General features: G+C 47.5%; 1 pseudogene; it reads right to left on the bottom strand.

Annotated features, from left to right (window-relative positions):
- Positions 1 to 5912: 5912 nt before the first annotated feature.
- Positions 5913 to 8929, bottom strand: LOC116101468 (annotated as a pseudogene).
- Between the last annotated feature and the right edge of the window lie 17859 nt (positions 8930 to 26788).

Raw genomic sequence — 26788 nt, 5'->3', positions numbered from 1 at the left:
TTGTGAGCAATGTCTAAATGGGCTCAGAGCAGGTTCTATATAATGCGTGTGTGTGTGCGTGTGTGTGTATGTGTGTGTGTGTGTGTGTGTGTGTGTATGTACAGTCAAAAAAAGAAAAGGCTGGGCCTTTTCTTTTTTTACTTAGACTGGGCATGGGAGGAGTTGGAGGGAGGAGAGGGAGGCGGTGGGTTATGTGCAGGGTTTATCTATGAAGCTGTTAAGAAAAAAAACCCTGTTAAATACAAGCAGAATGTCACCCCCAGCAACTGTTTGGCCTAGCTATTCATGTGCCCAAGTCCATCCCTTCCCCTCCTCTTTGTAAATTGAGCCTCTGAGCCCCACAGTTCCGATATGTCCTCAGTGGCTTTCTCAGAGGTGAGTCAGGGCTTCTGTGAGGGTTATTACTATTTAAAAAAAAAAAAAAGAGTATTTATGTTGTCCACGTTGGCTTTGAACTCATGGTCCTCCTGCCTCAGCCTCCCTACTGCTGAGATGATAGGCATAACAGGTATGGACCACTACATCAACTGGGCCACCATGCCCAACTTGGCATTTCCTTGCAAAAATAATGACGTATTCTTTTATCGCAAGACCAGCAATCCCATCTTTTGGTATTTTCTGAAATGAACTAAATGTTTACATCCACACTGGAGCTTGCCCATCTGTGTTTATAGCAGCTGTAGTCCTCATTGTACAAACCTGGAAGAAAATTAAGTCTCGCTAAATGAGCTGAAGAATAAATTGTTGTGTATCCAGAGAATGGAATAGTATTCACCTCTGAAAGAAATGAGCTATTTGTCCATGAAAAGACCTGGGGGAAGCACACATTCATAGTGCTGAATGGAAGATGCCAATCTGAGAAGGTTCCGTACAGTGACGCCAGCCCTGTGGCCTCCTGGGACAGGCAGGGTTATGGAATCACTAGAAGAATCAGTGTGGCTGCCAGGGATTGTGGGGCGGAGGGTTACATGAAGCCCAGGGAATTCTTCCGGCTGTGATGCTGTCGTGTCTGATGTTCCAGTGGTGCATACCTGACCAACACCAAAGCCATAACACCAACCATGAGCCCCAGTGTATCCCTCAGAGGGTGATAGTATGTCGATGTAGTCCCATCAAGGGTAAGGAATGGGCCGCTCTGGATGGGACATTGGCAGTGGCAAGTTGTGCAGGAGCCATGTAGGAAATCTTGGTACCTTCTGCTCAGTTTCGTGGACCTTGGGCTGGGTGTAGTGGTGTACATCAATAACCTCGGTAGAGGTAGCAGGATCGTAGCAAACTCAGGGCCAACCTGGTCTACACGGTGTCAGTCGGGCTACCCAACAGTATCTCATCTCAGAAAAATGGAAGTAATTTAAAAACGTTTTTAATTAAAAATTTTAATAGGGGCTTTAATAAATGTGAGCCATATATGTAACTTTTTGACAGCAAAGTTTGAGATATAGCTCAAATTTACAAGTAACTTACCTCCTAACCTTTTACCTTCCAGTGGATTTTAGTACACTCAAAAGGTTGCACAGCCATCATCTTGGTCCTAAACCATTCCCATCACCCCAATTGAAATCCCACGTCCGTCCGTCCGTCAGCAGTCTCTCTACCCCTATGCTGTCCTTGCTCTGGTAACCACACATCTCCTTGTAGTTCTAGATCTAGATCTGCATCCATGTGACTGACATCGCACATGGATGCAGAGGTGGGGAGGACCATGCCAGGCAGGACCCCATAGACACTTATCCAAACTCTTGGATGTTATTGAAGTCTCTCATGTACAATGGGTTAAATCTGCATATAACTTACACATATCCCTGCCCCTGCATACTCTAATCATATCTATGTTAATTATAATGCCCAAGATATTGTTGATGCTTATAACCTTAAACCTTTGTTCCTTTTTCTTTTTGGAAGCAGTGTCTGCTACACTGTCCAGAGTAGCCTCAAATTACGACCACTCCCTCCTCCACCTCCAAGTGCTGGATTGCATACCAGCAGCGCAAGTTTACACCTGGTAGCACAAGCTTAGCCCCGTGTTTCCTTCCAGGGTTTTCTTGAGGTAGCTCTTAAGCTTAGAGCTTTGATCACCTGTGTTAATTTTTCATACGGTGCAGAGGTATATCCGGTTTCGGCCTTCAGTGCCGTGGCTCTCTGTTTGCCCCAGATCGGTTGCTGAAAGATCTTCTTTCCTTGTGGAACAGTCCTGGCACCCTGTTGAGAATCAATTACCCCAGCTGTGCGGCTGATTTCTGGCTGCCTAGCCCAATCCAGTCGATCTGTGGGTCTGCCTGTCTGTCTGTCTATCGGTAGGTCAGTTCACACGGTTCTGAGGACCGTCGCTTCTAGTAAGTTTTACGTTTGGAAAATGTGTGCCCCTCTGTGTTTCTTTTCTATGCTTTTGTTTGTTTGCTCGGCTAATCTGCGTTCCTCAACTTTCCACATTAATTTCAGGATCAGCTTCTGGACGACTGCAAAGAAGTCAGGTGGGCATTTTGCATTGAACTCATACATTATGACAACGAGCTATAAGGAAGTGTTGCTGTCTTCCAGTTCCTTCCAGTGTCTACACGAGTCTTTGTAGCCATGGGTTGGCTTTCCATTCATTTGGGCCTTTAATTTCTTTTAACATTTTCCTGCCCAAAGTGTATACTACGATTGCATTTATTCCTAAGCATCCTATTCCTCTTGATACTATTTAAGTAAAACTTTTTCCATGTTCAGTTTTGGACTTCCTGTTGGATGTAGAATGCATTCTGTTAGCTCTTGTGTCCCAAAGCCTTGCTAGACATACCCATTAGCTCTGGCATCCTTTTTGGGGGGTTGGGGTTGGGTGATGGAGGGTTCTTAGAACCTTCAGTGTAAAAGATCACTTGTCTATGTAGACAGACATGCAGACATAAATAGAAATGCTTGCACTCTTTCTTTGTCAAGCGGAGCACCTTTCCCTTACTGTGTCCTCTTAGCTTCCCTGCCTTGACCCTCTGCTGTAACACTTATCAAAAGTGTCTCGAGCAGACAGCCGGCATTTGTGTGTGAGCTTAGGGGCAAGCTTTGTGGACTTCGCCATTGTGACTTTGGTTGTGTACTGTGCTGTTTTAAAATTTCCTAGGAACCGTATTTAAAAAAGGCAAAGATCATTATAACGGCAAACGATGCCATTATAGTTCATTCAAGCCAGGATATCATTCCTATATCGCTAATATTAAAAGTCACTACTTTGTTTGCACATCAAGTCTTTGAAACATGGCCATGTATTAGACTCTCAACATGTCTCCATTCAGAGTCTACACTTTAAGTGCTGGCTCCTTCCACATCAGACAGCACCTGTCTAGAATATGTCTGGCTCAAGACAGTAACATATTCTATGTATTTATTGAATACTTAACACGGCCCAGGTACTTAGGCTCTATGCAGTCTCAACAGTGACCATGTAAGGCGATGGAGCATCTAGACTCAGCGGTGACCATGTAAGGCGATATAGCATCTAGACTGATGATTTTGCCCGAATCATCTAGTAAGATGAGCACAGCTGGGCTTCTAACCTGGGAAGCCAGACTTCAGAGCTAGGACGCTATTTTGTTTTTCAAGAATTTCAACCAGATGTGGTAGTGTACACCTTTAATCCCAGCACTCAGGAGGCGGAGGCAGGCAGATCTCCGTGAGTTCCAGGCCAGCCTGGTCTTCAGAGCCAGTTCTGAGACAGCCAGAGCCACATACTGAGAGACCTGTTTCAAAACAAACAGAAGAATTTCATTATAGGGTTTATTAAATAAAGTTTAAGTAGACTATACTGGTTCTCTGAGAAAAAATTTCTTAAGAGATACATTAACAATGTGGAAAATGTTTCTATCTTCCCCTGCATTGTTCATGCTCTCCTCTCCCCCGCCTTCCTCCCCACTTCTCCCATCTTCATTTTAAGATTTTATGGAGGAGAAAATAACTTCTGTAAACTTCTCACCTGGTTCTAGTAACTGATTAGCCAGCACACATCCGACAGACTGTGTTACATCCCATCCCAGGAAGGGCTCTGGAGGCCCCACTCTTCCCCAGGGACCATTGAGACTTGATAATGGCGGAGAGAAGGGAGGTCACATTCATCCGTGTGACCACTGATAGGTTGTCCTTACTCTGGTAATAGCTTCCCGCCGACACTCGTGCAGGCAACCCTAACTAAGCTCAGTGGGACACACATGTACACACACACATACACTAACATACACCTACACTAATATACACACCAACACACATACACACAGAGGCACATACACACTTATATATATCCACACACACTCACACACAAATTTTCACACACAGTAACACACAGAGGCACACATACTTGTAATAAACTCACACACACGCTCATACACACATACACATTCACACACACACTACTACACATGTATACGCAGAGGCACACACATACTTATATATACTCACTCACACATTCACACACTCTCATATACTCATACATGCCCACACACACATTCACAGTTACATATTCACACACAGCTACTCAGACACACACATTCACACACTCTCACACACACTAACACACATACACACACTCACATATTCACACACTCACACACAGGGACTTGCTGAGAAGGAGAGGGGGTTTCATCAGGAGAGGGAGTGGGAAGGAGACAGAACAGGGACCAAGAAGCATGAAAATTCATTATAAATGCAGAAGAAACTGTCAAAGAATACAGAATTAAATAAATTTAAAAACTACAAAGTTTAAAATCTACTAAAGAAAATAAAAAATCAGACTCCTTAACATAATCTTCAATCTTTTGATATATGATAGAATTTCTTTTCTTTTCTTCTTTCTCTTCTTCTCTTTCTTTTCTTTTCTTCCCTTTTCTTCTCTTTCTTTTCTTTTCCAAGTCAGAGTTTCTCAGTGTCCTAGAACTCTATCTGTAGGACAGGCTGGCCTTGAACTCAGAGATCATCTTGCCTTTGCCTCCCTCATGTTGGGGCTAAAGGTGTGTGCCACCACAACTGGGTAATATATAGTTAATTTTTTGGTTTTGATAGTAGAGTTATTGAGGCCTAGTTTGAATTTCATGATTTCACAGAGTCTCACCATTCAGCCGTATAGGGTTTCATCATCTCAGGGAGTGGGTGGTCATCACATTTCCCGGCCCTTCGTAATACCTACCTACTTCCTGTTTCTGTGTGATTGCTGATCTCGGCACGCCATGGAGGTGAAGCCAGGCGAGATGTGGTCCTTTGGGACCTGCTTCCTTCACTTAGATGTTTCCAAGGTTCTTCTGTGCTCAGTATGTATCCAGACCTCGTCCTGATGGTGGCACCCGTCCTGCAGATGGTCCACCTTTGGTTTGTTCAGTCATCCTGTGATACACATTGCTTTATTTTCCTTTTTAAATAAGATTTGTTTTATTTTTATTTATATGTGTGTCTGTGCGCCATGTGTGGCCATGAAGACCGGAAGAGGGGGTGGGATCCCATGGAGCTGGAGTTACAGGAGACCATGAGCTGCCTGACACGGCACTGGGAACCAAACTCTATCATCTGGGAGAGTATCTTCACTTTTAGCTGCTGGACCATTTCTTCTGCTTTCATTTTTTAAAGGGTTTTTATTTGGGAATTTGTTTTGCTTTTTTTTTTTGAGACATAGTCTCTCACTGCATAGCCTAGGCTGTCTTAGAACTCAGTCCTACTGCCTCATTCTCTCAAGTGCTGGGGTTACAAGAGACACTGAATGGATATTGTGTGTGTGTTAGGACTACAGACAGATGAGGGACAGACTGGCATACTCTTAAGAACACATATGGAGGCCAGTGGATGATGTCAGGTGTCTCCCTCTGTCTCTCTCTACCTTCTTTAATTAATTTATTTATTTTACTTTCTCATTTTTTCTCACTTTTTAAAAAATGACAAATATTCCTGATTTCTTCTGATCAAAAGCTCTTTGAGACAATTCCATCAGCCTTAGCCAAATGGAGAAGAGAATCCTCTAACTCGCCTGTCCTGTGAATGGCCCCACAAATGGCATAGGTATTAAACTGCCCATTAAGCCGGCCTCCGGTCCTGTCAACCTTGGCCACATTCGTCTGGATGGGTTCTTGGTCCTTGGCACGATGCAGTTGCTGGAGGACCTCTTCTGAGGCACGTACAGGTCCACACACTCGCTGGCATCGTTGTTGCATGCTGAGGCCCTGACTACTCACTGGTCTGGTGGCAGTGCAGAGAAGTCTCTACCTTCTTTTTGATCAAGGATTTCTCACTGAACTCACAGATCACCATTAGGGCCTCACTGGGTGGCCACTGAGCTCTGAGGACCCGCCTGTCTCCACATTCCAACACCAGGGTTCCAGGCACAGCCCTGCTTCTATGTGAGACTTAGGGATATGAACTCAGGTCCTGGCGCTTGCACAGAGCGTGCTCTCGGCTGCTTTATTGGGTCCTTATTACGTATTGTTGAATGAGGGAGACAACCAGCCCATCTCTTCATGGCCAGTGGATATTCTGGGTGACGAGGCAAAGCAGCCACAGCATGTTAGCACGGAGCTTCAGCGAGACCACTGTGTGTCCCCAAGGACTGACCACCATGTGTCCCCAAGGGCTGTGGCCTCCTTGCCGCCCGAGGCACCTGAGGATCAAGTGCAGATAGATGCCCAGGTCCTCCTCCTGGAGCTTGATGATGCAGGGAAGATGGGCTCTAAGAATCTATATCTCACTTCTTTACTTATTTGACAGGGTCTCACTATATACAGCCCTGGGTGGCCTGGAACTTATGTAGACTGGGCTGGCCTTGAACTCTGCCTCCCCAGTGCTGGGAATGAAGGCATGTGCCACCACACATAGCCTAGGAATTTGTATTCACTTTGCCACACAGCCAGTGCCTACCAAGGAGGTTGAACTTGTCAGTGGCAATAAGACCTGGTTGAGCAGCCACAGCCCTGCTGGGGACTAAATGTCACATGGCAGCAGGAAAAAGAGGAATAAGCAGGACTCAGCGTGAACATACTATATTTTGTGTAAACTCACACACGTGGCACTTCACTTGATCTTCAAAACAACTGTCCTAGAGGAAGGTGTTTATTTGTTTGTTATTTGTAGACAGGGTCTGACTGTGTAGCTTGGGTAGCCTTGAACCCACAATCCTCAAGGGTGCTGGGATTACAGGCATGCACCGTCACGCCCAGCCGAAGAGAAAGGTTCTCTTAATTAGTCCTTCCTTACAGTTGAATAAACAGAGTCTGCAGGGAGAAGGTTGTACGGGGTCTCGAAGCTCCCGGCTGGCTGCAAGCCAGGACAGGCTCTGCTCCCCGCCTTCCTATCCTTCCCAGCCTTGAACCTCTCCTGTAAGTCACGTGGTAGCTATAAGGTCCAACAAGAAAGGAGTAAGACAGACACACTTGGTGGGTGTGTGGTGTAGATGGACTCAGAGTGGGGCATGCTGGGAGAAGAGTCAAATTAGGGGTAGAGGTCACTATGGCAGGGCCTTTGAACGATTCCTAAGCCCCGCACTGACCTGCTGAGCACACACTCCTTTATTTATCACGGGCGCCTGAACCAGCTCACGGGCGCCTGAACCAGAACTCGGCGCTGCTTGCATACTTGCCCCCAAGATGCTCTTCCATGCTCCCAGGGGAGTCAGAATCAGCGACCGGCTTTCAAATCAGAAGGAACTGATTTTGCACGCAGCACCTCATTGAGATAACATTTCAGTGATGAAACCCAGACTGGGAGATATCAAATAGCTTGCCTGAAATCACACAGCAAATAAAGTTACAAGACTGAGATTCGAATCTTGTTTCTGTCTTTCTCAAAACTCACATGCTGATATCTGGCATTGACTGTGATGGTGTTTGAAGGTGAAGCCATTTCGAATGTGATTAGGTCATTGAGAGCAGAACTCTCAGGCTGGGATTGGTGCCTGCTAGAAAAGAGGGGAGTGGGGAGGAAGGGAGGTAGGGGGAGGGGAGGAGGGAGAGGGAGAGGGAGCACTCGAGCAAGCGCACTCAGTACCACAGCAGACCTTGGCTGAGTGAGGAAAAGACCCTCTTCAGTCTCTAGTTCTATAAGGAAGAAGTTTCTGGGGCTGAGGATGTGGCTCAGAGGAGGAGTACATGCTGTACTTAACTTGCGGGACCCTGGGTTCATTTCTCAGCGCCTCAAAAATAAACTCCAAAGCTGTGTACTTTAGAACAGAGGTTTCTGTTTATAAGCCACTCAGCTTGGAGCGTTTACTCATAGTGCCCGGAGCAGACCAAGGTGCTTGTAGCTCAGTGCTTTCTCTACCTGGAGGCGGGGAGTTGATCCGGGAGAGCTCTGATGGAAGCTAACTAACCATCATTGTCGGGAGTGAGCGTGCTCCCGAGTGTCTGCCCCCAGCCCACTCCCAGCCCTATTTACAGCAATGCCAAGCCCCTGGTTAACACATCCCGGTCTTATTCCTGAGGAACCTCTCTCAGGGCAGCTTTGCATGATTCTAATAGATCGCTCAGAGACAAAGGCAACAACTTAAAAGGGTTGGTTTATCACCTCAGTGGGCCTCTTTTCAATAGGCCCAAGGGGACCAGGAAACCATCAAAAGCTGAGGCTGGGAAACCCAGCTTCCTGTGTCTGGCCTCAATTCCCCACCACCACCACCACTATGACCACTTAAAATAAGCTCAGTTCATGCTAGCCCTGCCCCCCAGAGCCGCTCTTCTCCTGATTCGGTCTCTGGATTTCCTGTTGATCCTGAAGGTTGTTTTCATTTCACAGCCTGTAAGTTCTGTTCATAGCCCACTGGGTACTTCCCCAGCTTAGGAGGAAATAGTGTCTAAGGAAGAAGGCAAAGAGAAGATGAAGGCGGAGATCAGCAGGCGACAGAGGGCCCACCCTCCCTTTGTCCTCTCCCCATCCCATTTTGCTCACCGGTATGGCTGCCCCAGAGAGCTATGGTCCAGACTGCCAGCCTGGCCATGCTATGGACGAACGCGCACACTTCGCACACTTTTCCCCACTGACGGTTGTAAGTGTGTGCCAGCTCTGGGGGCGGGGGGGGGGGGGAACAGTCCACAGGACCCAGGATCTTTGGGGAGATTGATAAGAAATGTCTTTTTTGTTGTTTTAATAGATTTCTATTTACTCAGAACTGAGGCAAATTAATTTCGATAAAAGAATAGAACACCTTAAATTCAGATGAGATCGATGGGTGGGCGAAGAATCCACGAGCATGAGCTGCAGAGTGTGGCTCCATCAACCGACTTTTCTCAAGTTGGCCCGCTTGGAATGAGTGTTCTAACTGGGTTCTTTTGCATGCCACTTTCTGGAAAGTACCCTAGTTAGTAATTAATTCCTTGGAGATTGATTACTGTTGGAATAATTACTAAGACCTGGAAAAGTCCCTTTAAGCTTCACAGAAGGTGGTCATCTGGCCGTGTTTGGGAGGATTTCGTTGTTGTGTTGCTTGTTTGTTTATTAGGCAAGGTCTCATAATGTAGCCTTAGTGGTCTAGAACTTGCTACGTAGACCAGGCTGGCCCTGAACTCAGAGATCCTCCTGCTTCTTCCTCACAAGGGTTGGAATTAAAGGGGTGGGCCACCACACCCAGCACCTCTGGAAGTTTTTAGGTGTACCAGGTCCCCTGGCACACCTGGCTGAGGCCATGGTTCTTGGTTGGCAGGCTGACTGTTTCGAAACGTAGACTGCCAAAAGTGAATGTACCTTTTTCCTGTCAAGGTCAGGCCAGGCTCCACAGGGACTCAGCAGAGCCCTGGGCTTAACTTTTCCTTCACCCGTTGCTGCATCTGCTGAAGCGGCTTAGGGGCTGGTGGGCTTTGTAGCATCCCTCAGAAGCACAGGAGACATTTCCGCTTCGCTGATTCCCTCCTTTGTACAATGAGCACTTGTTAAGAGTCAGGCTCATCGCCGGGCGGTGGTGGCGCACGCCTTTAATCCCAGCACTTGGGAGGCAGAGGCAGGCGGATTTCTGAGTTCGAGGCCAGCCTGGTCTACACAGTGAGTACCAGGACAGCCAGGGCTACACAGAGAAACCCTGTCTCAAAAAAACAAACAAACAAACAAAAAAACCAACCAACCAAACAAACAAAAGAGTCAGGCTCTGGGGTCTCTGTGACCTTTCTGATCAAAAGGAGAGGTGACTTCTGGAGTCGTAAGGCCTCCAGACCCTCTTGAGGATTCCCATCCTCTGGGTCTTGGGTGACCGCAAGGAGTGTGTTGCTCTTCTGTTTCTTATGATCAAATGCTTAGTGAGTGGCAACCTAAGGAAGATGGGGTTCATCTTGGCTCACAGTTTGAGGGTACTTTCCACGCTGGTGGGAAAGGCATGGTGATACACCTGAGGTAGCCCATCAAAGCCACAGTCAGGAAGCAGAGATGAACACTGGTGCCCAGCTGACGTTCTTTGTTCAGTTTGGGACCCAGCTTCACCGAAGGTGCTGCTCACGGTCAGGGCGGAGCTTCACACTTAAGAATTTCTAGAAACATCTTCATAGATGTGTTTCCGTGCTGATTCTAAATCTAATCACGTTGATAATAGCGATCGACCCACAAGGGTGAACTTGGCTGTTCTTTAAGGCCCTTTAGCCCTTATTAGCTTTGCCCTCAGAGCTCTGGCTGTTGAACAGTCCAAAGGAAAGCAGTTTTCTAGGTCTTGAAGAGGGATTGATAGATCTCAGTCTCCACATTCAAACAGAGACTGGACAAGAATACAGTAAATGCTGATGTCCCTGGAGCCCCTTACTGAGACTGAACACTGCTGTGTTCCATTCTCTTAACTTCTGCCCCCTAGATTGTGGGTTCTTGGCTACATTGTGAGCCAGGTGGGAAGCAGGCAGGATGACTTCTTATTCTTTCAGCTTATAAGTCACACAGCTTGGGGTTGGGGGTTTAGCTCAGTGGTAGAGGGCTTGCCTAGCAAGCACAAGGCCCTGGGTTCGGTCCTCAGCTCTGGGGGAAAAAAAATCACACACCTGATATTTGTTTACTGTATGAAGACTTTAGAATGTTCAAATAGACTCTCCCAACCCCACCACCCCCTGGCTTATGAAAGGATAAATGTATCCATGATGCCCCAGAAAAGACTTTTGATATCTCCCCCCCCACACCCCTGTCCCCCGGGCAGACTACACGAGCACACATGCTCACACAATGCATGCACACACTCACGCACATCTGCACACGCACATGCTCAGGCATACACATTTATACATATGCATGAATGTGCACACACTCACACACCCCTAGCATGGGATCAAATGCTCTGTTTTGAGTTCCATAACTTCTTTGTTGCTATTCATCAACTCTTTTAAAAAAAATTATTTATTTACTTACTTTGTGTATATAAGTACACTGTAGCTGTCTTCAGACACACCAGAAGCTACCATGTGGTTGCTGGGAATTGAACTCAGGACCTCTGGAAGAGCAATCAGTGCCCTTAACCGCTGAGCCATCTCTCCAGCCTGCTATATGTCAATTTTAAAAGGTTTTCACATCAACCTTTTGTACCACTGGTAACACCTGTCGTTTTCTCTCCTATCATGGGCACGTAGGTTATCTCTTTCACTTTCTTGAGATAAACTCATACACTGACACTCAGATTGCTCTCCAGCTGGTTTTGAGCCACATACAGACTGGATACAGGAGCTAGTGAGCCTGTGCTTGTTGGAGTAGTCCTTCGTGGATACCAACAAAAGAGTTTTCCTCTCTGAAATTCACACACACACAATACCTAGCTCCCCACAAGACATGGAGCCAGATCCAGCTACCATGCCTGGAGCGGTGGAAGGCTGTGGAAAGACAGGGACACTGGAAGAGGTGACAGCAGAAAGAGAAGGTCATGGGTTCAAGGGCAGGGTGGATCTGGATGGTACGGGCTCATCCTTGACCTGATCAAGGTGGGATGCTCATAGCACATGCAAGTGCTTGGCACATACCCTGCTTATGGCAGATGCCCCCCTGTCCACAAGAGCTTGGTGAAGTTATGCCAAAAAAAGAGCCCGTGTAAAGGCCTAGGTGACAGAGCAAGGAGCTTCAGTGGGGGGACTGGGTGGCAGTGTGGACATAAAGCCAGGAGGCAGGCAGGACCAGGTCACCCTTGACTACCTGGTGTGGAAAGGAGGTTAGGTTTCATTTCTTTGCTACGTCACAGGGCCATGAGGCCACAGTGAGAGGGCTGTAAGTGTGTTTGCAAGAGCTCCTTCTCTAGCTGAGGCTGGGTGGCAGGACCCAGACTGGGCGCAGTGAGGGGAATGGGGGTGGGGGTCCAGAGTGGGCATGAGAGGGGTGCCAATGAATTCATTGTTTAAATGATTCAGGTGAGCAATAGGGAACATAGACTAGGCCTTGACAATGGCCAGGAAAAGGCGCCAAAGGGAGATTTCAGAGATATCATTACAGGGTTCAGTGGCCTTATGACCTCTGAGTTATGGTCCTAGAGCACCTCCCAAGATTAGAGGGAGGGACAGTAGGTCTGACTCCACACACACATCCTTCATTTTCCCACATACAGATGAGGGAACCTGGGCCGAAAGAAATCGGTTCTCTCTGGGAAGGACTTAGCTGCATGCTGCCTGGGATGGGCCTGGAAAGAGAGGAGAAGTTTTGGGTAGCTGAGAAGGTGTGGGCTTCAGTGGGCCAGGCAGAGGCAAGAAGGCCTCTCCAGGGATTGGAGGAGAAGCAACAGAGGAACAATTTTTCCAGAGAGAGTGGGCATGTATCAGGTCCTGTCTCTTGTTCAGACTATGAAGTATGGTAAAGAGACAGGAACAGGAGGAGAGGTGGTACAGGGACCCAGTTCTAGAGCTCTTTCCTCCTCACTCTGTCTTCTTCTGGGGGCCAGACTCAGAAGTATGGGTCCCAGGACAAGTGTTTGAGGCTAGACAGCCCCCAAACAGCCCTGAGCTCTTTTAAGCTCTGATATCAGCAGGCTTGTAGGGACCTCAGGCCCTTGGTCAAAAAAAAAAATTTGAGAGACTACCTGGTGCTTCCTTACCTCATAGGAGGGGATGAGCTGAGGGATAGCACGGACAGGACATACGATTCGCCTAAAGTGGGAGCTTGGGACTTCTCTCTTGGTCCCTGGGAATGGCGACATTCAGAGTGGAGTACCGAGCCGTGAGGCTATGGAAGGAGAAAAACCAAGCTTGATGTACTGGCTGGTTCTCTATGTCAACTTGACACACTGGCTGGAGTTATCACAGAGAAGGGAGCTTCAGTTGGGGAAGTGCCTCCATGAGATCCAGCTGTGGGGCATTTTCTCAATTGCCCCTTGTGGGTGGTGCCATCCCTGGGCTGGAAGTCTTGGGTTCTATAAGAGAGCAGGCTGAGCAAGCCAGGGGAAGCAAGCCAGTAAGGAACATCCCTCCATGGTCTCTGCATCAGCTCCTGCTTCCTGACCTGCTTGAGTTCCATGCCTGACTTCCTCTGGTGATCAACAGCAATGTGGAAGTGTAAGCTGAATAAACCCTTTCCTCCCCAACTTGCTTCTTGGTCACGATGTTTGTGCAGGAATAGAAACCCTGACTCAGACACTTGTCTCCACCATTTTCCTCAGGCCACACCTCCTTCAGTGCTCATTAGCCTTTGTCTGCCAGGCCCTGCTCACTTGGCTTAAAGTTAGCAGAGGCCCAGATGGCGACATGTAGGAGCCATGGGGATTTCTCCCAAGACCTCAGCCCCTGCCCCTCCCAATGCCTTGCCCCAATGAACTCCTGCCCCTTTACCACAGACCCGGAGTCTTTATTCTGATTGCTATCTGTCAGTTAGCCAGCCCCAGTACCCAGCACACAGAAAGACGGCCATCCGCGTGTGGTAGTCCCCACCCTTCCCCACGCCTCTTTCCTCTGGGCATGGGGAAAAGAGAAAAAGAAAGAACAGAAGTCTGCGGTGTCCTTTTCCAGCTAAAATGGCCATGGCTGTGGTCTCTGTAGTAATCTCGGCTCCTTCCCCAGCCCAAGATCGAGCCCCCAGGTGGAGGTCACGGTGAGAATGAGGGCCGCCTGGTAGAGGCCTGTGGTGAGGGGTGCTGCCGAGACCGCGGGCACGGGCTTGGCTGTCTCGGGCACGGTTCATTGGATGACTCAGGACCTGGCTTAGTTACCTTTCTGGGCAAAGTGTTACAGGTGTGTCAGTGGCACTACCTGAGTGAGGGCAAGGCTTGGCCCGGTCTCTCCCTGCCCAATTGGAGACTTCCAGCCACCACGAAGAACGAAAGTGGAAGAGGAAGGAGACAGGAAGACGCCGTGGTGGGGGTGGGGACAGCAGGTAGGCTCCAGGAAGGGTCTCGCCTCACAGGGGCTTTTAACTGACATCAGGATGCCTGGGGTTGGGACAACAGAGTGCCAGGAATTTGGCTCACATTTCCTTCTGTCCCAGTGTGGATACCATGAGGAAGATAGCTCATCCCCACTTCACAGCCCAGAAAACTGAGCACAGAGGACATTTGCCTGAGGCCACGAGGCTGTCTCAGAGCAGGGCTTATGGTTCCAAAGGTCACCTACTTCGAAGCCGCAGCCTCTGCCTTGCTATCCTCTGGAGGCAGAGTCTGTCCGGTCTAATCGCAGCCCAGGGCACCTGGCACCCAGCACCCTCTTACTAGGCTGGGCTCTGCTTCCTAAAGGACACGCACCCGATTTGTTCTGGAAAAGCTTGTCTTGCTTCAGGGAATCACATGGGCCACCCAAGCAGCTTCCAGGGTGAGAGGGCACTGCACTGCCCCTGTATCTGGGGTGGGGGAATGCAAGGAGGCAGGGCAGAGATGCAGAAGGGCAAGAAACGGGGATGATGGGCACAGAAGCGATGACTCCTCTTAGAGACATAGTGGCTCATGGGACTCAGGAACCAGGGACAGCAGACTTAGAATTCCCACCCCACTTAAATCATGGCTTGGGCACAGTGTTCAATCTCTGTGGGCCTGCAGGTCATCACTCATGCTCAGGGTAGGTGGTCATAGCCCGACACCGTCATAGTCACGGGCCAGATGTTCCTGTGCTCCTGCCTTTGCCATCCTGAGGCCACTTATCATTCCCATCCACTCTACCATTAGGCAGCCTCTCCAGAGCCACATGGCACTCTTTCAGGGGCCCAGGGTGACTTGGTAAAAGGCCACTGTGCAGGGGTTGGTTCAGGGGCTCACAGCACAGACTGGCACTGACTGGCGCTGGCCACCAGGAAAGATCTAGACTCACCCTGCTCTACCCATCAATGTCATAAGTCCTGGAGCTCCAAGGAAGGGGCCACGCCAGCTGTGAGGAAAGTGGAAGGTCAGTTCTAAATTGCAGGCTTTAAAGCCAGGATGAAGGTCTGATGCAGCCAGTCAGAGGTAGGTTTATAGACATGGTCACTCCCAGTCTCCCTGTACTCCATGAAGGGTGGCTCTGGCCCATCCCATAAAGTGCCTGCTGGGATGGGCAACTTGCCCAAAAACTTATAGGTCTCATATCCAAACCAACCAAGACCCAATTACTCTACAGGGCTAGAGCCTGAAGCCTGTCTCTGCTCCCCTTTACTCTTCCACCCAGAGAGGACCTTAAGCCACACCCAGAGACAGCTCTGGCTGGTAGCCAGGTCATCTTTGGCAACCAATGGATGTCAGAAGTCTTAAGTCTCCCCTAAGTATCGCATCGCATGGTTTATCTCCTCACAGGTAGTGAGTGTTCTTCCTATCAGCTACTTTGGTAAACCGACCTTCTTCATTTTGCCTGCCTGTCCCAGGAGCAAGATTAATAGGTCAGTAGACAAGCTTCTTATTTAGGCTCCAGGTCCAACAAGAAGAGTCTAGGCCTTTCGGGCTTTTGTTTTGTTTTGTTTGTTTTTTGAGACAGGGTTTCTCTGTATAGCCCTGGCTGTCCTGGAACTCACTCTGTAGACCAGGCTGGCCTTGAACTCAGAAATCCACCTGCCTTTGCCTCCCAAGTACTGGGATTAAAGGTGTACGCCACCACCGCCCAGCAGCCTTCCAGTTTTGAATTCAGGGGAAATTCTCTGTGCAAATACATGTGCCTTCGATGAGTACCAGTGGAGAATACTGGTGATTCCCCAGGTGTGAGCCTTGGCAGAATGGAGAGTAGGTGACAGAAACATTTGTTTCCAGGAGGATGGGACTGCCACTGCAGAAAGGAGGTAGAAGTGGGAAGTCAGCCTTGCTTTCTGGTCCCCAGACACTAAGCTGACACTGGTGAGAGCTAGCCCTATCCTGGATCAGCTCCATCTCCCAGCTGAGAGGACAGGCAGCTACCTCTAGAAGAAACACTGCAGTGACTATGGACCCGTGCAGAGTGGGGAGAAATCTATATTTGGAAACACACACGAGTTGGGTGGGTGGTTCCCTGGCCTTATCAGGTGTCCACAGTACAGCAAGGCACCAGGACTGGTGGGATGTCCTATCTCCACTCTGCTGGACTTGGCTCTGTCCCCATACAAGGGAGGAGGGCCTTGTCCTCTTATACCTCTGGGCTCAGCATCAGTCTGCTCTGTTGACCCTATAGGCTTCCATGCTACCAGCAGCCATAATGAGGGGCTGGATGCTTTCCCAAGCCAGGGGTTAAATGAGGCAGATATGGGGTAAAAGACGACACAGAGGTACAGCTGGAGGGACACTCCACACCCGTGTGATCTGTGTGTTAGAAGCACAGCAAACAGCTCTGTTAGAACTCATTTGCCTTCATATGCTAATCTCATTTCTCACTGGTGGCAGAATGGCCTTGGCTTAGAGAGTCAATGCAGTAAGTTCTTAGGGATTCTCTGTTTTGCATTGAGGATGGGGAGGGGACCTTGGGTTGCTGTAGATAATGTGCTCCTCTGTCACTGGTTATGACCTCGAGCAAGCTCTTCCTCCTCTCCAGAGCTCCACTTTCCTTATTCTAAGAGTCCAGCCCCACCATGGATACCAAGTACACGGCAAACACCCATGATTCAAAAGAGATCTTGCCTAGAGTGCCTTCCCTGCACTCTGCGGTCACCTAACGTCACTAATTGATGGTCTGAATGAGAATGGCCCCATGGGCTCATGATGAATCCTTAGCCATGACACAGTGGCTCTATTTGAAAGGATTAAAAGGATTAGGAGGTGTGGTCTTGTTGGAGGAGGTGTGTCCCTGGGGGTAGGCCTAAACTTCATGTGTCTCCGCCTACAGATGAGAATGCAGCTTTCAACCACTGCTCCCACTGCTTGCTTGTCGCCAGGCTCTCCACCAGGATGATGGACTAAACCTGTGAGACTGTGGGCAAGGCCCAGTCAAGTACTTTCCTTTATAGGAATTGTCTTGGTCATGGTACCCTTTCACAACAGTAGAACATCAGCTAAGACAGACACTAATCCTCTGACATGCTTCTCTCCCAAGGTAAAAATTAATGTGTCTAGGGGGACTAGGTGGCTTGCTTATCTGTCCTCTCCTTTCTGTTTTTCCCCATTTGAGATGGGATCCTTGCTATTTTGACCAGATTGGTTTCCAGCTTATAGGCTTAACTTCTCCTCTTACCTGCATCTCTAGGGTAGCAGGGGCTACAGGTGTGTACGGCCACAGCCAGCTCGAGGTCTTGTTATGGAAGCTCAAGCTAGCCTCCTGAATGCTGGGATTACAGGTGTACACTACTTAGCTAGTGATGGATGAAACCTGGCTGAAATGGAGGCACATGACAGCTGCCCAGGTGCTACGGTTTCCACTTTGTTGAGTTATTCTGGGGACAACCTTGTCAGGAGGACAGTAGAGAAGACCAGAAAAAGTCCATAAAGGGAATCTAATGCCCACTATCAGCTAATACCAACAATGCTCAAGTCTGACAGATTCTCAGATGGCTCTGGCTGACATCCTAGCTGCAACTTCTGAGACTCCAAGCAACATTCTTGACTTTCAGCCTCATAGAAATTGAGATATAGTAGCAAATGTGCACTGTCTTATTTTATGTGTTACATAAGTGTGGTGGTGGAGACAGCACATGCATGTGAGTGTATCCCTGAAGGTGGAAAAACCTGGAGTTACAGGCTGATGTGACCTGCTGTTGTAGGTGCTGGGAGTTACAGGCTGATGTGACCTGCTGTTGTAGGTGCTGGGAGTTACAGGCTGATGTGACCTGCTGTTGTAGGTGCTGGGAGTTACAGGCTGATGTGATCTGCTGTTGTAGGTGCTGGGAAACAAACTTGGATCTTCTTGGAGTGGCAAGGGCTCTGAACTACAGAGCCATCTCTCCAGCCCTCTTCAGGGTGCATCGTTTTAAGCATTTACATTTTGGAGTGATTTATTATCTAGCACTAGGTACCCACTGCCTTCCAAAAAGGTTTTGAAACCACATGTAGGTAAAAGTGTAACAGGATGGAAAGCTAGGGGAATATCTGAAAGGTGACTGACGTCATAAATGGTGGGTCAGCCCAGGTGTACTAGGGTATCTCTATAACCCCAAGAGGTGGAGACAGGAGCATCACAAATATACAAGTGGATGGTGGGTGTGGGTCTGCTGTACCAGAAAATGAAGATCAAACACAGCTGTAAGCTCTTGGAAGATGGGACGGCCACTCGACACATGGCCTCTGGATAAACAGCACCGCACAGTAGGATGGCTGATACTTTGAAACTGTCTACCTACTCAGGTCACACTAAGCATCTCTGAGATGGCAAACACAGCCATGCTAATGGCTCACTTCTATAGTGAACATTTTCTGACAGTTTTCAGGGACTCTAGGCATTACAAAGAAGGCACTGTGTCATGAAAACATCACTTTTGGCAGGAAGCAGACAGAAAAGAGTTAGAACAAACAAAGGTTAGTTGGGAAGGGCTCCCTCCCACCCCCAGGCTTATTCTTCTTCTTCCTGAACACCCGGTGTGATGTGTACTGTTTCTGCAATGTTCATGCACATGCAAATACATGAACTAAACTGTCTCCGTTCGTTACTAGATGCTGGCTGCTCTGCACTGCAACGTTCACCATTTGGCATTGATATGACTTTCGCAGCATCTTCCAATTAGCACAAGTTTTGATTTTCAAAGTCCTCCTGTCAAACATTCTTCGGAAGACACTATGTTGCCTTGCAGCCGTGTCTGGTTCTCTACAAGCCACCCTGCTCCGACTTGTAGTCAGTCATACTCTCGTTTCAGGCTCCTGAGTGCTGAGGGGACAACTATAAGTCCCCATGCTGGGTGATCTTTCCTATGTTCATTTTTTGTTGGTGTCATTCAATGTTCAGAAACATAGAGTCAAGAATTAAGTCACACATTCTATCACCAAGAAAGCACCATGTGTGTATGTGTGTACGTGTGTGTAATGTGTGTGCGCGTGCATGTGTGTGTGTGTGTACATGTGTATGTGTGTGTGTGTACATGTGTATGTGTGTGTGTGCGCACGTGTGTGTGTAGACAGGATCTCCCTATATCCCTGGAACTCACTGTCACCTGTGAGTGCTGAGATTAAAGGTATGACAGCACATTGTTAAAGATCCACTGTTTGGCTGGTTCTTTTCTTGGATTTTTTTCCCGTATACATACAAATGTGTGTAATATATTAAATTTCAAGACAAATTTGGCACCAGATGGTAGGAAAGAATTTTAAATTTTTTTCCCTCATTCTATATACAACCATTATACTATGATATACACATAGGTGTTGTGTTTGAAAAGCATAGGTAGTGGGGCTGGGCATAGCTTACACATCTTTAATTCCAGCACTCTGGAGGCAGAGGAGGCAGATCTGCGAGTTTGAGGGCAGAATGGTCTATATAGTGAGCCCCAAGACAGTTAACATTGTATAGAGACTGTGTCAAAAACAGTAAAGCAAAGAAACCAACCCCCAACCCTTCCCCCAACAAAACCCAACAAAAGAAAACCAATTGAAAGCAAAGGCAGCGGTATACATAGTTGCCTGGTAATGCAGGCCTGTGATTCACAAAGTGTTTCACAACACTTTGGAAATGGGGGAAAATCTAGTTCAAGGTTGTTCTCAACTCTGGGTGGATCTTAGGCTAGTCTGGGCTCTACAACACTCAAACCCAAAACTAAAACAGGAGGAGGAGGAGGAGGAGGAAGAGGAGGAGGAGGAGGAGGAGGAGTAAGAGGAGGACCAGCAAGCAGATAGCAGGGCGATGAAGAGCATCACAGTCAGCCCAGGACTGGTGTGGACCTGTCTTTCTGCCCCTTCTCCAGACTATCAGTCTGCATTAGCTAGTTACCAACCAGAGCACCTCCAAGATGGAAACCAGAGGCATGTGAGTCTTTTCATAAGACTTCTTTTAAAGAAATGTTATTTTAATTATAATTGTGAAAATGTCTTTGGTTTATGTACATGTTATGAACGTAACCAAAGTGAATTGTGTTATCAATCACGAGTGATAAGATGATGCCTATTTTTGGCTGAGCACAGCTGAGCCTCTGTTTTTGTGGAGCTGGAATCAATGGTGCTGACTGACAACAGGCTGGCAACTATGGTCCTCAAGTACTGCCCAAGTTTAGCGAAGTCTTATTTTAAATTCTTATTTTTGGGGTGCCTACTTTATTATTACAACTTTATCATAAAGAACTTACAAATAAAAACTATCACACAGTGAAATTAATCAGACCCAAAGTTTATGCACACCAATGAACTTCTATCTTGTTAGACTTTACTTATGGCTTTGCTTTTGAGCCAGGGTTCCATGTGCCCAGGCTGGACCTGAACTTGGGATCCTCTTGATTCAGTGTCAGAGTGCTAGCCAATGATAGAGCTGTAGCATGCACTCAGCAGAGTTACCTTGGTGAATGCAAACATCTTCCTCCAGTGGGGCCAAGTGAGGAAGATGCGAGCCTGGGGCAGTGACAGGGGTCCGACCTGCCAGTGGTAGCTCAGCCACTGTTTGGAATCCTGCAGGTGCAGAGCTGCTCTTGCAGGGTAGCCTTGAACAGCAGGCTGGGGGAGCGAATGAGATGCTATTGCTTGGGCAAGTGTGGCAACACAACTCAGAGGCCTCTGACTCAGTGGCAGAAGCTGTGAGCCCGGGCAGGTCATGAAGGACAAGCCAGAACCAAGACTCCCTCTCGGGCGCAACTGGAAGCCCTGACCACACTCTGATCCTCTGCCCAGCAGTGGTCCTGAGGTGCATTTTTAGTGCTCTATGGGAAATGACCTCCAGACACTCAAAACAGAAGAGCATCTCCACAGCTCTGGGTAGCACTTGGCCTTTGCTCAATTAGTCCTTCCTCTTGTTCTCCTTCTCGGCAGGTTCTGGCGCAACACTCTCCTTGCGGCACAGCACCTCGTTATCACACAGGCCACTTCCTGTGAAAAACCAATCAGGCCTTCTCTGCCTCTGAAGTACTGGCCACCTACCTGTTCATCTGGCTGTGGGTTCCAGGACTAGCTCTTGTGGATGGAGAAACTGAGGCACCTAGCTTCTCTTTCCAGCACTCACACAAAGTCAAGTTAGCACCCAGCCAGGCCAGACTTTGCCTGGTCTCTGCTTTCTCAGTGGTAACAGGATTCTCATGGGCCATTCTCCTCAAGTCTGAGTTCCTGTCTTAAGTGCTAGGTGCACCCTGGTCCCTTAGACCTGAGGTCCTGCCTAGATTCTGACATTAGTCCGGAGGAAAGCAAGAGAGTGCTGTTCTTGAAGCTTCCTTTGGCTCCCACTGCTGCCGCTCTTCCTTTAGCTCCCTGTGCTCTTGCTAAGATAGTGACGGGGACTGGAGCATCCTCAACACAGAGCACTCTACCAGATGCTACTGCGGCTGCCCTCTGGAGGGTCCAGGTCTCACTTGTTGGCCTGAACTTGTGAGTGGCTCTTTCACCTCAAGCTGGCCTCATACCTGACCTGCTCAGTGAGTAGGAACAATTCCAGAATTGCCCCACCCAGTCTGCCCAGCTTTGCAGTTAGTTGAGCCATGCTTGCTCTTTGGCAAGTATATATGTATATACTCTCTTGCTCAATATTCACCTAAAGGTCAGATGGAGCCAAAATACTTTTATTACACAGTCCTAAGACTCAAAGCTATTTAAGAAATATCTTAAACAAAGCCCCTATCATACTTTATGTGTGTGTGTGTGTATGTGCACATGTGGGTGTGTGCACACACACAAATATGCATTGTCTTAATTGAAAAAATGATGGGATACGGTCTTACAATGTATACATTTTTTAAACTAAGTAGAGAAGCCTCCAAACCAAAGAAGCTCAGAAGGACAGAGCCTTATTCCTCCTAGCCTCTGTGGATTAGCAAGTCCTATTTGGGATACATTCAGGGTTTTCTCAAATGAGCTTTCTTTCAGTTGAAACAATTGAAGCCAACATTTCCAATAGCAAGCAGGTAGGAAGTAATGTGTGACCTTCTTAGTCCAGTAGATGACATTGGAAGTTCTGCCTGTGCTTGCAAAAAGTTGGCTGTATCTACACATTCTGTCATAAAACTGGGGCCACTGACTCTGGAGTCATTGTCTGTCACACCAGTCACCACTGCACTCCACCCTTAGCATTACCCAACAGGAACAGGCCAGTGACAGCACAGTACTTCCCTGACCAGAGCTTGGTGGGGACCTTAGCAGGCGACACTCGAGGAGGTTTGCTTGCATCCTGTCTGTGAAGAAAAAGTCCCTCCGTCCAAGGGCTTGGCCTGGCCAGCAATCACTGGAGAGACCCTAGCACTACCTGGGCTCTAGGGCTGGGCTGGGCTGGGCTGGGCTGCTAACCTTTTATTTTTTTAATTGAAAATAAATTTTGTCACACAATATATTTTGATTATGTTTTTTTTTCTTCTCTTCCAGTTTCTTCCAGACCCTCCTGACCTTCTTACCAACCCAACCTTGTTCTTTCTGTTAAAAAACAAAACAAAAACAAGCAAAAAGAAATACACATATACTACCCCCCTCCAAGAAAACCAGAAATCAAAATAGCAAGCAAGAGAGAGAAATAAGACAAAAATATCCAAAGCCAACAGGACTGATGCATAGCTGGACTGACAGAAACCGAGGCAGTGTGCAAAGCCTGCACAGGCTGAAGTTGGACGGGATCCCAGCATCAACAAGGAGCAGTGGCACGGGCTCCCGGGCTCCCACCCCTACCCTGTCTCCTCCAGTGGAAGCACTTTTCTGCAGTGTTGGGGATTGAACCTAGTGCAGTGCACATTTTAGGTTCAGGCCCTAGCATTGGGCTACAGTGTGCCCCCCAACCCCGTCAAGTAGGGGGTCTCACTACGTAGCTCAGACTGGCCTTAATATTCAGATCCTTTTTGCCTCAGTCTTCTGAATGCTGAAATGAAATTACAGATGTGTACACCACGCCGGGCTTACTGGCTTTCTGAGGAGCAGAGTCTAATAATGAAGCAAAGCAGTGTCCATACATCCTGTCATTTGATAATGCTTGTCATACAATCCGTTGACCCTTAGTTGCCATTTCAAAATCACATTAAAAAAAATCTTAAGAGTTTCTCAGAAACTCCATCCCCTTCAGTATACACCCCAGAAGCTCCACCCCCTTCAGTATACATCCCAGAAGCTCCACCCTCTTCGGTATACACCTGAGAAGCTCCACCCCCTTCAGTTTACACCCCAGAAGCTCCACCCCCTTCAGTATACACCCCAAGTCAATGAGCAAATGCTACTTCTTTTGAGGAAAGACACTCAGCAGGAGACTTGTCTAATGACAGGCCTTACATGAGACTGAAAACAAAGGATTTGCATGCCCTCAGAATCAAGTTCAAGGTTGGCTGTAGAGAAGGGCAAACCCCTAAAGTGTGTAACAACGGGAAAGCCTAGAAGCAGAAACTGGCTTATTTCAATAGCCCTCAGCATAGGCTGTGTCAACCCTTCCCAACCGAAATGCTACAGGCCTCAAAAACAACTGTAGACTAGATCTGTCTGTCTGTCTGTCTGTCTGTCTTTCTGTCTCTTCCTGCTAGGCACTAGGAATATAAAAATGTGCATTTGTAATTTAAATCAGAAGTGACTTATCCACATGGAAAGAAAGCAGCGCCATGGTTAACTGGAGAGAATATTGAATACTTAAAACAATTCAAGGAGAATCTAATGCTTAAAAACATGTCAAAGTTTCATTTTTTATTAATTTAAAATTTTTGGCTGCCAGGCAGTGGTGGCGCACGACTTTAATCCCAGCACTTGGGAGGCAGAGGCAGGCAGATTTCTGAGTTCGAGGCCAGCCTGGTCTACAGAGTGAGTTCCAGGACAGCCAGGGCTATGCAGAGAAACCCTGTCTCCAAAAACAAACAAACAAACAAAATTTTATGTGTATGAATGTTTTGCCTGAATGTGTGTCTGTGTACCACATGTGCCGGGAGCCTTGGAGGTCCTAAGAGGGCACTGGTCTCCTAGAGTTGAAGATGAAGCCATGGAAGCCAGGCCTCTGGTGCTCCAAACCACAGAGTCTTCAGCCCCCAGTGAGCTTAAACGTTAAGAACACAGTGAGTGGTCAGTACCACTGGGGCCTGGCCTTGCAGTTCATGTCCTTACCCACCCATTCCTATCCTGAATGTTTGCAGAAGCATTAGCATTCCCTCAATCCAGAGTTGTGTGCCCTGGGTTCTGAGGAAGCCCATAGCATGGTAGGAAAGCCGGGGCACAGATGTGGAAGGCCCTGCTTGGATTCTGACTTGGTGCCCTTTGCGGTGTGTCAGGTAAGTGCAATCTCTCTGAAGAACTGATAACTGGCTCTAAGGACCACAGACATGATCTGGTATCTATAAACTTTCCTCATCTTTAGACTGTACCGACTGATGCACACTCATTCCAATCCAAGTCAAGAATTAAAATAATAATTAAAGGCAGTTCCCTCCACTAACTGTGGACTCAGGACTGCCTCCTTACAGCCGTTTCCTGGCAACAAACTCATTTGACAACCAAGTTTACCACTTTCTTCTATAACAGCCCCTCCAAACTTAACCGTTCCCCAGTACAGCATGTGATTAGATAAGTCTCCCCAGGAAAGGCCATCTCAACATTCACTTTAATAGGTGTCTCCCTTCACTGTGAAATCTACATTCATGTCAGCCCAAGCCAACTCTGCAGGTTTCCAAACTGTCTCTGTCTGTCTCCTCTGAGTCCCCACAGCAGGACACGGTGCCCCTGGGCCACAAGCACCTCTGAAGCAGATGCAGTTATCTTGCTTGGCTGGCATGCAGATCCAAGAGCGGCCACTCCAGCAGACACCACCACGGCACATCTCCACTTCCGCAGGTTCTTCATTCTGAGGTGACTTTGAGGAAGAAAATTTCTTTCATATCCAATGTCAGTGTTTTATCTAAATAAACTTAGCTATTAGTTCGATGTGGCTGGACTTGGCTCTTTTCTAAAAACAAAACTGCACAAAACAAAACAACTAATTTGAGCCACATGGAGAGAAGCACAAAGCACTGCAAATTCTGGTGTTCTCAATCGATGGTCAAAGCCCAGGACTTCCGGTCTTTCATCTACAAACCTGAGTTTTATCATCTACTAGATGGGGGTACCACCTTCTTCTTTATTGGGACACTATAATCTTTGTTGTAAAGAGACATAAAAGGGACAGGCATTATTATTCACTCTCTTAGTGAAAAGAAGGAATTATTACATTGTCACAAGCATGCCTGTGGGCCATCTCTTGCTCTTGTCACTGTCTAGGCGACTCTCTCCATGGGTATCATGACTGCTGTGGGCGACACTGTCCTGGTGAACTAGGAACTGCTGAAACAGTATAGCTGAGGAACACAGAGAGAGAATAAGCAACAAGAGAAACGTCATCCAAGTCCCTCACAAGCATGGTATCTACAGTCTAAGAAAAAAGTAGCTTGCAAGCACTGGACACTGATTGTTAAGTTACTTGCACCCCCTAGTGGCCACAAAGAGAACTGCTTTTTAAAATGTCAGCCTAGCCAAGATCATTTGCATAGAAGCATAGTATCAGAGTTTAAAAAGTAGTTAAGCTAAGGTCCACTCAGATGAGAACATGGGTAACGGTCTGTGCTGCTCTCTGAAAGCAAGCTTTGGTCTGAAAGTCTGCTTTTCACCACTGAGCTATTTACAAGGGGAGGGAACAATCATTGTGCCCAGGACTATCATCTAGTCTTCTCTGAAGTCCTTTGTTTTTGTAATAGGTAATCATAGTCAGAGCTTTGATTAACTAGGCCCTCTAGTTATTACATCTTCCTCTTGCACTTCATTTCTAGGACAAAGTAGAAAAAATCAAAGTAAATTATTCATGTGAGGGATTTGGTTGAAAACCTGAGGGTGTGGTTCTGTCTCTGAGGGTAGGGCCTCACAGAGCTGAGGCCTGAGCTAAGCCTCCATGCTTCCATGCCTCTGCCTCCAAGTGCTGAGGCTACAAGTGTCTCTAGGCTGGGTTCTTTTAAGTAGGAAAAACCAGGACACAAATGACATTCATGTTATGATGGCTGACATACAGGAAATACAAATGTAACTGGGCGGGAACTAGGGGAACAGAAATCAAACCTTAATGGAGAAGGTGATCTCTCTCTTCTGCTCTTTTCCCTACACAGTGTCTGTGTGATTTTAGTGTTTGAGCTTAGTACACAGCTTAGATCTCCTATCCCATCAGCATCCTTAGGCCACCATACCTAACCAAGACAAAACAGTTTTACACACACACACATACACATGCAAATACTTGTAGTTCAGAATGTACACACACACACACACACACACACACACACACACACACATACATACACACATATACACATATGTATATATAAAATTATTTTAGGACACAGTTTACTATTGTAGCCTTGGCTGTTCTGGAATTCAGAGATCCATTTGCCTCTGCTTCCTGGGTATTGGGATTAAAGACATGTGCCACCAAGACCAGGTATATGTATGAACTTTTAACTAAATTGAAAACAAGCTTATCAAGACCCC

The sequence above is a fragment of the Mastomys coucha genome, unplaced genomic scaffold (genome assembly GCF_008632895.1).
Source record: "Mastomys coucha isolate ucsf_1 unplaced genomic scaffold, UCSF_Mcou_1 pScaffold21, whole genome shotgun sequence".
NCBI classification, from domain to species: Eukaryota; Metazoa; Chordata; class Mammalia; order Rodentia; family Muridae; genus Mastomys; species Mastomys coucha.
Note: the sequence above shows the minus strand (reverse complement) of the source record. Positions and strands in the feature narration are given on the sequence as shown.